The sequence below is a fragment of the Sphaeramia orbicularis genome, chromosome 14, assembly GCF_902148855.1.
Source record: "Sphaeramia orbicularis chromosome 14, fSphaOr1.1, whole genome shotgun sequence".
In the NCBI taxonomy this organism is placed as follows: domain Eukaryota; kingdom Metazoa; phylum Chordata; class Actinopteri; order Kurtiformes; family Apogonidae; genus Sphaeramia; species Sphaeramia orbicularis.
In genome coordinates, this window is record NC_043970.1 from 14,409,803 (window position 1) to 14,418,446 (window position 8,644).

Consider the following 8,644-nt stretch of genomic DNA (forward strand, 5'->3'; position numbering starts at 1 on the left):
CTGGTAGAGTATGACCCCTTTAATGTGGTAGTATTCAAAGTCATTGCTGTTCCATCCACCATCCTAAAAATGTAATATTCTATATTCTTCTACTGAGGTCCAGTTTATCAACAAGTGAAAGACACACAACTGCCCACTGTCACAAGAAAAAAGATGGACTGCATACCTGCCAGAATCCCAGTGGTGATTCTCATCAAGATGAATGATGTTAAGTGAACATTTTGCGCCTGTAGGGTACAGCACCGAACACACACACACACACACACACACACAGTCACTCACTCACTCATCTGCGTGTTGTGACAGGCAGACAACACGAACTACGCTGCAGCACTAACAGCAACATAACAGTTTGTGTAAATCAGTCATGGTGATAGCCGGAGTGAGTTGAAGTATGAGCTGAGAGTCCCTCTCAAACCCCCGTCCCCCGTCCTCCCCGTCCTCCCCGTCCTCCTCGTCCTCCTCCTTGCGTTCACTTCAGGGCTAGCTTAATGGCATGCAGCTCAACATATAGGCTGAGACAACGGCGGGCAACCCACATCAGTAACCAACTCTCCTTCCTTGTCTGTCAATAATGAGGCCTGACAGTAGCTGAGAGGGAGGCATGCTGTCAAAGCCTGCACACACACACACACACACACACACACACACACACAAAAGCACACACTTTATCATTTGCTCATTTTATGTGGTAAGCAAACAGTAACACAGGTACCATTTACTACATATATATATCCATGGCAGTATGAGTAATATACACACAGAGTCCAGGCCTGACGTATTGGTATGGCTTTATTCACCAACAATTGTCAATATTTATAACCATTTATGTTGCGTAATGAACTGCAGAAATACACACGAGGTATCCCCAGAGTGGATCGTTGTCAGATTCCCAGGTGTGTTTTTTTACACCTGTCATTTCTACACTCGTCTGTTTTCCACGCTCTCTCTCTCTCTCTGCCGTATCTAAATTTGTCCTCTTCTTTCTCTCCCAGATTAATATGAAATATTGTTCTTCCTCCTCCGTCTCCAAGCACCCAAACCCACCCCACTCCTTTTTACACGGGTGTCTGTAAATGTCCTCTTTGACAGGTGTAAACCTCACAGTGCCTTTAATAGCCGTCATTTACCGCTGTGTGTTTTTTGATTCATGGGCTTCATGCAGGCACATGACAAATGATAGACATTCAAACATACATGAAAATAGAGTCTGTATCCAGGCATATTGTGCACTGTCAGTAAACACACTTACTCAGACACACACATGCATTTAACACTGTACCTGACACATAAATCCAAATGTTACAACTCAGCCTCCGTATATAATTTAAATGCAATCACAAATATGTTCTATTATAATTATTATGAATGTAATATGTTTTATTTTAACAAAATAATTAAACATAGTATTTTAACCTATGAATTAAAGTCACTCCAAGTGGTAACAACACTGATCCTGAACATGACCCTGTAAAGCTTGAACCATTAAATCACTGACATAAAATTTCCAGTTCTTTGAAACTAGAGCCTTTATTGGTCCTTCTGAATAACCAAAAACATTTTTTTTCAAATATCAATTTCCATGTATGAGTTTCAATTTTGTATCATATTTGATACATTGGGTCTCAGTGCTCAAATATTATTATTTTTGAACAAAGAAAAACATAAAATAACACAAACATGTCTAACAAATTGGTAATTCCTTTTCAAAATTGTCAAAGTTCTGCCTCCTTCCTCATTAATGACAATCTTGTAGTGTCACTGGAAAGGCCTCTGGTGAACAAATTCCTCCCCCCCTGGTGGGTTATCTGTGTATTGCATGTATCTAATTGTATACATCAGGTTTTTCAAGACAAAAAAATCATGCAGAGGGCTTCAAAACTCATTTATCAAATATGATACATTTGGTGTTATGGGGATACATTTAAACTGTTCACAGAGAATGACTGAAATTATAATATTTATAATGTTTTGTTAGAATAAATACATTACTTTTTTTCATGGTTAGGTTTCAGCGCTGACAGTACTTTTTATTTATTGCTCAGTAAAGATACAATGACTTGGTTTAATACATAAAAAGGTCCTCAAAGGTGTGATTAAAATGATGAAATTCTACCATCCTATAATCTTTTCTTCAAAAGAAAACCTTTCCATCTGGTAAAAAACGTCAAGGGTTTTAGAATAAACTCTTCAACAGTATAAGCTTTTGTTAGCTCTTCACAAGTACGATGAGATTTAACCACAGATATGAACTGTTTAAATACATAAAATGACCTTGTCTCATGTAGTGTGGTATCGAACTCATTCATTGTAAAAGTTAAAGGGCTAAAATAAGGTTTTTGTTCCAGGCCTCATTCTCAGCTGTGCATCCCTTTATTTCCATGTTGTTCGGCCGTGTGCTTCTCCTAAATGGGGCGATCCTGCCTGCGATCCACCACACATAATTAAATGATGTCAAAATATCTGAGCTATCACTTTAAGAAAGTGTAATGTGTGAAGTACATTGGTCACTTCATAGTCATGCAGTTACAGTTTTCACCTACATAACAGAGAAACCCCTGCTTTCCACTGGAGTCACTTTGCATTATCTCTTCCACAGCCTTCCAGAGCTGATCAGTCACTCTACACAGGGGTCGGGTTTCCACTAAAGCCCACAGCTTTGGTCAGAGACATCCCAGGACCTGCCCTATGCTCAACATTGACTAAAAAAAAAAAAAAAAACTTCATCGCCGGATCAAGCTGGACACAAAAGGCAAGAGGATTTTTAAAATAAAACAATTGTCTTGTGTCACTTTAAGACATTAGAATTGAATAGAACACAATACAATACAATACAATACAATAGGCTTTATTGTCTTTGCAAAATGCTATTGTACAGTGCAATGAAATTTGGTTTTACATTCTGGAAGGTGTTCAGGTAAAATACACACATCAATTTTACAGTCAAGAATAAAAAGTATAAGTACAAAAGCAGTCAAGTAAAAAGGCACATGCACACACACACACTCGCTAGTATTCACTTCTTGTTTTTTTCTCTCCTTTCCACTTTCACAGTTGTTACCCTCCTTCTCACATCCACCTGTTTTCCATTGGAAATCCCCCCTGTATAAAAGTATCCATGTCCTCAGTACTGTGGGACTAACGTTCTCATTTGTCTATAACCACAGAGCCAATCAGCGCCCTCCTTCTATCATGTGTAGACTGGTAACCTGTCACCCTGCTGTCACAGTACTGTGGTAATAAGCATCGCACATGCCATGGACCTATCTGGTAACAGGAAAAGGCAACATCCAGACAACAATTGTGGTATTTTTCTTTTGCGGATTCTGAAAGATTTGTATCCATACACGTTTTGTTTCAAGAAATGTCTGCGTCCACACTGTAAGCCCAGACTTCGTATTTACTAAAATGCTTTAATTACAATGTACTTAAATGATTTAAGTTTTATTACATTACTATAAAATGTTAAGTATATTCTATATGGCGTCATCGTTTCCAAAAAGTGGTGTGTTGCCTATCCATACGGCAACTCCAGGACAGCGGTGTGAGATTTTTCTGCTCTGGGACCCGTTCTCCAAAACAGTATCCATGATTGGCAACAAAATGTTGTTACTGCTTATTGTCATAGTACAAACGATAACATTTGGTTGGTTCTGTGGCAATAGGCAAACCAATATTTTGTGCCACAGTACTGTGGCAGTAGCCATTGCCTACAAGTATCCACTTCAGGGCCAGACTTACCAGACCGCCTTTGAAGATTATTCCAAAGCCATTAAGCCAGAGGATCTCCACGAGTCTTTGTTAATGTTTGGCTTTTTGTATCACAGTCTGGTTCTATGTGTTATCAAACTAGAGATCATAAGGAATAGAGATTGGGGGTAGGAGTAGATAAGTTTTTACTTCTTCCTACTCCTTTTCGAGCATGTTTAATTTCATTTATTTTATTTTATTTTATTCATTTATTTTTGTTTACTTATCAGCCTTTTATGTATCATTACTGATATTTTGTTGGTTGATTTTCTTTTGATTTCACTGTCTACATGTTCCAAATAAAGATTTCAAACCACCCAATCAATCAAGACTTTGCCTGTTTTTTTAATCCTGTCTTTGCCCAGTGGATTACCTTTTTAAAATTAATTAATGAATTAATGAATTAATTTTGGCTGGAAGCTAATAAAACATGTGTAGAAGAAAGATATTTGCCTCTCGTGTTTAGTGTTTGAGTCCAGACTGTAAGCTACACCTGACAACCTTGTGCAGAGTCCCAATCATATGAAATCACAATAACATCAATGATGAGCACAATGTCTGTGATGTGATTCAGAACTATACGTAACTGTACCACTGTCAGTAAGTCACAAGACAATAAAAGCAAAACAAACCATTTTTCTATGTGGCCTATTTTTATCTATTAAATAAATAAATGACCCATTCAAGAGGTCAGATACAATGTGCTGCTTTGGAAATATTTCCAGTTATAAGTGACGCCATGCAAAGGATGGAGTTAACTCACATCAGAGCCGATGCCACTAATTCTGGTGGAAAGCAGGTGTGAGGCAACTTATCTGACCTAATGGACCTACTAATTTATTAACATTAACAGTCCAAGCGATCAATCAAACAAACCTGTACATACCAACCAAAAGGTACAGCTGATGAATGAAAAACCGTCTCCAAGTTTATAGAATATGTACCTGGGAGGTGTATACTGTCATTACTGCAAAAGTTTAAACATCTTGCGAGTCATGATGCTGAACCAACTTTTTTGCCTTCCAAGCAAAGAAACTTGAAACCCGTGCACTGCTGATGAAATGATGATGAAATGAACCTCTACAGTCTGTTCGTGCGGATTACTGTAAGTTACTTTTGATATCTCAAAGCAGGGATTGTGATTGGTCTCTGATTGGCTGCTCTCTGCTGCAAAGTGAGACTGATGCTTGATTGCTCTCGCTCTTTTTCCTCCTTTCTTTTCCCTTTCTCTTCCCCTAGATAATCTGTTGGAAGTTTGTCCAACACGGCTGTGAGTCCACGACTCAACAGGCTTCAAAGTAAAATCCACTTTCTTCTCCCGCGTGTCGTAGCCTCGGAGCGCAGGCTGTCCCTAAGCAGCAGCTCCTTTGCGGATCTAAAGCAGGTTGCTGTCACTGCTCTTAATGAAGACCTTGCATTCTATTTCATCAACCCTTTCTTCTTCTTCTTCTACCAGACCTCTACTATGTATTACATATGGCAATTTCATTATTAATATGTGCTCATCTTTTCGCTAATGAGTACACAGATTTCCGTGCTGTTTTCTTTGGAGTGTCTTGATAAAAATGAGTTCTCTGCCTTTAATTTTGTTCCCCAATTTATTTGTGAATGTGCTATTTGGCAGCTGCTGGTTAGGGTTAAAGTTAGAAAATACACAGTGCAGATCATCTCCTGACAGGCGGACGATGAATTAAATAGGCAAAAATAAAGAAAGACACCGAAAAAGAGATGCTTAAGATATTAAAGCATGCTGGCTTATTAATGCCACTCGAGGTCTGGCACCTTAGGGTGACCTTTCAAGCTCAAACATTTATTTTTGCAAGTAACATTTCATGCCAATTATACCTAGGATGGTATAATTTCCTCCACTCTCCTCCCCTCTCACATCTAATCTCCTCTCCTTCCCTCTAATAACATCTTGTCTTTTGTTTCAGTCAGTCCTCTCCCTCATTTTATTTATATCATCTCGACCGCTCGTCTTTCCTTTCCACCCTTCTCTCTTGACACTCTCTGTATCTCCTCTTTTCTAATTCTACCTTTCGCAGGTTCACCTGTTAGTTCCGGCACAAGTGGAGCCGTTGAAGCTGTCAGCACACAGATACACTTTCTTTCCCTGTGGTCTCCGAACCAACCTAATCAGACCCCCAGCAACAGCTCTTAGCTACTCGTCCTCCTGCAAGACACTGATAGAAGTGCTGCGGTTTGTTTTCCTGCTAGTGTTAATTATGTAACCCAATTATACCATCACAGAGCTGACGCAGGAAGCTAAATTAAAAGTGATTGGCTTCATTACAGTCGCCTGAATGATGCACGGGGTGCTTTCAGGAGGCCCTATTTAAAGTTACATTCCTGGTGAAAGGCACTGGGATCTGTTGGATGTCATTATATTGGATTGTCAGAGCTGTAGCAGCATAGGTGTTGCATATATTTAGGGCAAATTGGATTTTTACTCATTTCCATATGGAACCATGTAGAATGATGTTTGGAGTTGCCATTTGGTCTCTGCGTCCAGTCGTGTCGCTGTGTTTGTTTGTATTGTTGTTGCACCAGACAAGTCATTACTGCAGTGAGACAGCCAAAAGGTCATTATTTCCCTGCATTAGAACAACCTGGGAGCTTTTATTGCAGAAAGGTCACAAGCTGCATATATTTCTTCCACCTCTACTCATTGGTTGCATGTAAACTGTTATGCAGTTCATTTTAGCACAGTAGGGCACACTTTTCTTAGCTATATTATACAACTGGCCTATGCAATAATCTCATAAATTTCTCTTGTGTTTCTTGATAAAATTCAACTCCTGATGCACCAAACATTTTTAGATCTTACCTAAAAATTCTGCTGAATGAGTCTCACCTCTCATCCATCATTTATCAGAACAGCACAGTCAGTTGTTTTATGTTACTATAGGCTGGGTCACTGCCATGAATTGTTGCTGGGGACCCACTGATTCTGATGCAAGTATCGGGCATTGGCTCCAATACCACTGGTCTACAATTTTTTTAGAAATGATTTGCTTCAGAGATTAAATGTGCTAAATGTTATGTATTTTAATAAGATTAATTGGAAAATAAATGACAAAAGTGCCGGTTTGCTGATGTTTTCAAGGTATATGATTAAGTGTTATTACACATATATATTGGTTTATGTACATTTATATAATAGTTTTATAAATCTTCCACTAAATAGAACCTGTAAAGTGAATGTATTCTAATGTGCAGACAGTGTTTTGAAGTAGATCTTGTAGCTCTGAGACAAATATTCCTTTTGAGTCAAACCCATTCTCTCCTTAATTCTTGAATTTCACATTTTGACCCAAGTCTGTATCTTGGAAAGTTCAGCCAGCCAGCATTTTTTACGTGATTTTTCATTACTTTTATTCTGGAAGCATCTTCCTTGTAGATCAGTGTACTCAGTGTTTGTACTCATATTCATACTCATAAAAGTAATCTAATACAAATGCACCGATACCACTTACGGCCATGTGACATTCCCAGTTCAGTGCAGCAGGTACGCGGCAGTGGAATAATGTGTGGGGAGTGGGAAGAGTGTGGAGATTTTTCAAAATAAATGACGGTGATAAAAGTAATGCTGACTGCAAGTAACGTTAAAGACACAGACAGATACGGACGCAGCGTTCTGTCCGTCCGCTGCGTACATTCCATCCGTTTTCCAGGTGCTGGCGGATGACTACCCACACAGAGAATACCACTGGGAGTACGAAGCGGTGCGGACCGCCGCCAGCGGAAGTGAAAACAAAACTTATCACTTATTTCTCTTTTCTCTACCTGCTGAAGCTTCCCTTTTAAACCTTACCAGTGAAAACGCTGCAATATTAGTATCACATTATGTTTATGTTTATGCATTTGGCAGACGCTTTTTTCCAAAGCGACTTACAGGGGAAAACCAATTAAAACACTCAATCAATCAAATTTTATTTATATAGCGCCAGATCGCAACAAAAAAGGTATCTCATGACACTTTATACATAGAGGTGGTCAAAACCAGACTCTAAGCCAATTTACAGAAACCCAACAGAATCCTCCATGAGCAAACACTTGTGACTGGTGACAGTGGCGAGGAAAAACTTCCCTTTAACAGCAGAAACCTCGAGCAGACCCAGACTCCTGGAGGATGGCCGTCTGCCTTGACCAGTTGGGGTTAAAGACAGAGGGTAAAGAAAGAGAAAAAGAGAAAGATGATGATGATGATGATGAAGGCAGGAGAGAGGCAGGACCATCGCAGCAGGTCCAGAGATAATCCTGGGAAAATCTGTGATCAGCCTGGGAAGAACTTTATTAAAATATTTAAAATGGAATGTCTGCCAGTGCTAGGACAGGAGGTGCTCCTGGAAGAGCTGGGTCTTCAGGAGCTTCTTGAAGATAGGCAGGGATGCCTCTGTTCTCATAGTACTTGGTAGAGCGTTCCACCAACGTGGAACGACCCATGAAAAGAGCCTGGATTGTCTTGTACAAGGTCTGGGGACCACCAGACAACGTTCCCCAGACGAGTGGTAACATCAGTGTTACCTCTGTCATCTCAGTGTTTGTTATTACTGACTTTCTTCTTCTTCTTCTCAAAAAACTTTCCTCTTCTTCGTGGTATTTGTCCAGTATGGTTAATTCAGAGCGGCGCCCCCTGGTGGATTAATTGAGAAACGCTCGTTCCAACACATTAAATGTCAGTAGCAGCACTTTTTTCCAGTCAGACTAATGACAACGACAATAAAGCACATTTACAAAAGGAACTAAGAACTGGAATGGGATTATTAAGTACTCGTATTGTTACTTGGTATTGGCAAGTACTCAAATGTAAGTACTCTTGGTCTGGAAAAAAGTGGGATTGGTGCATCCCTACTATCAATTGTGGGCCCCGTGAAAGCTAAACGTTTTCGGC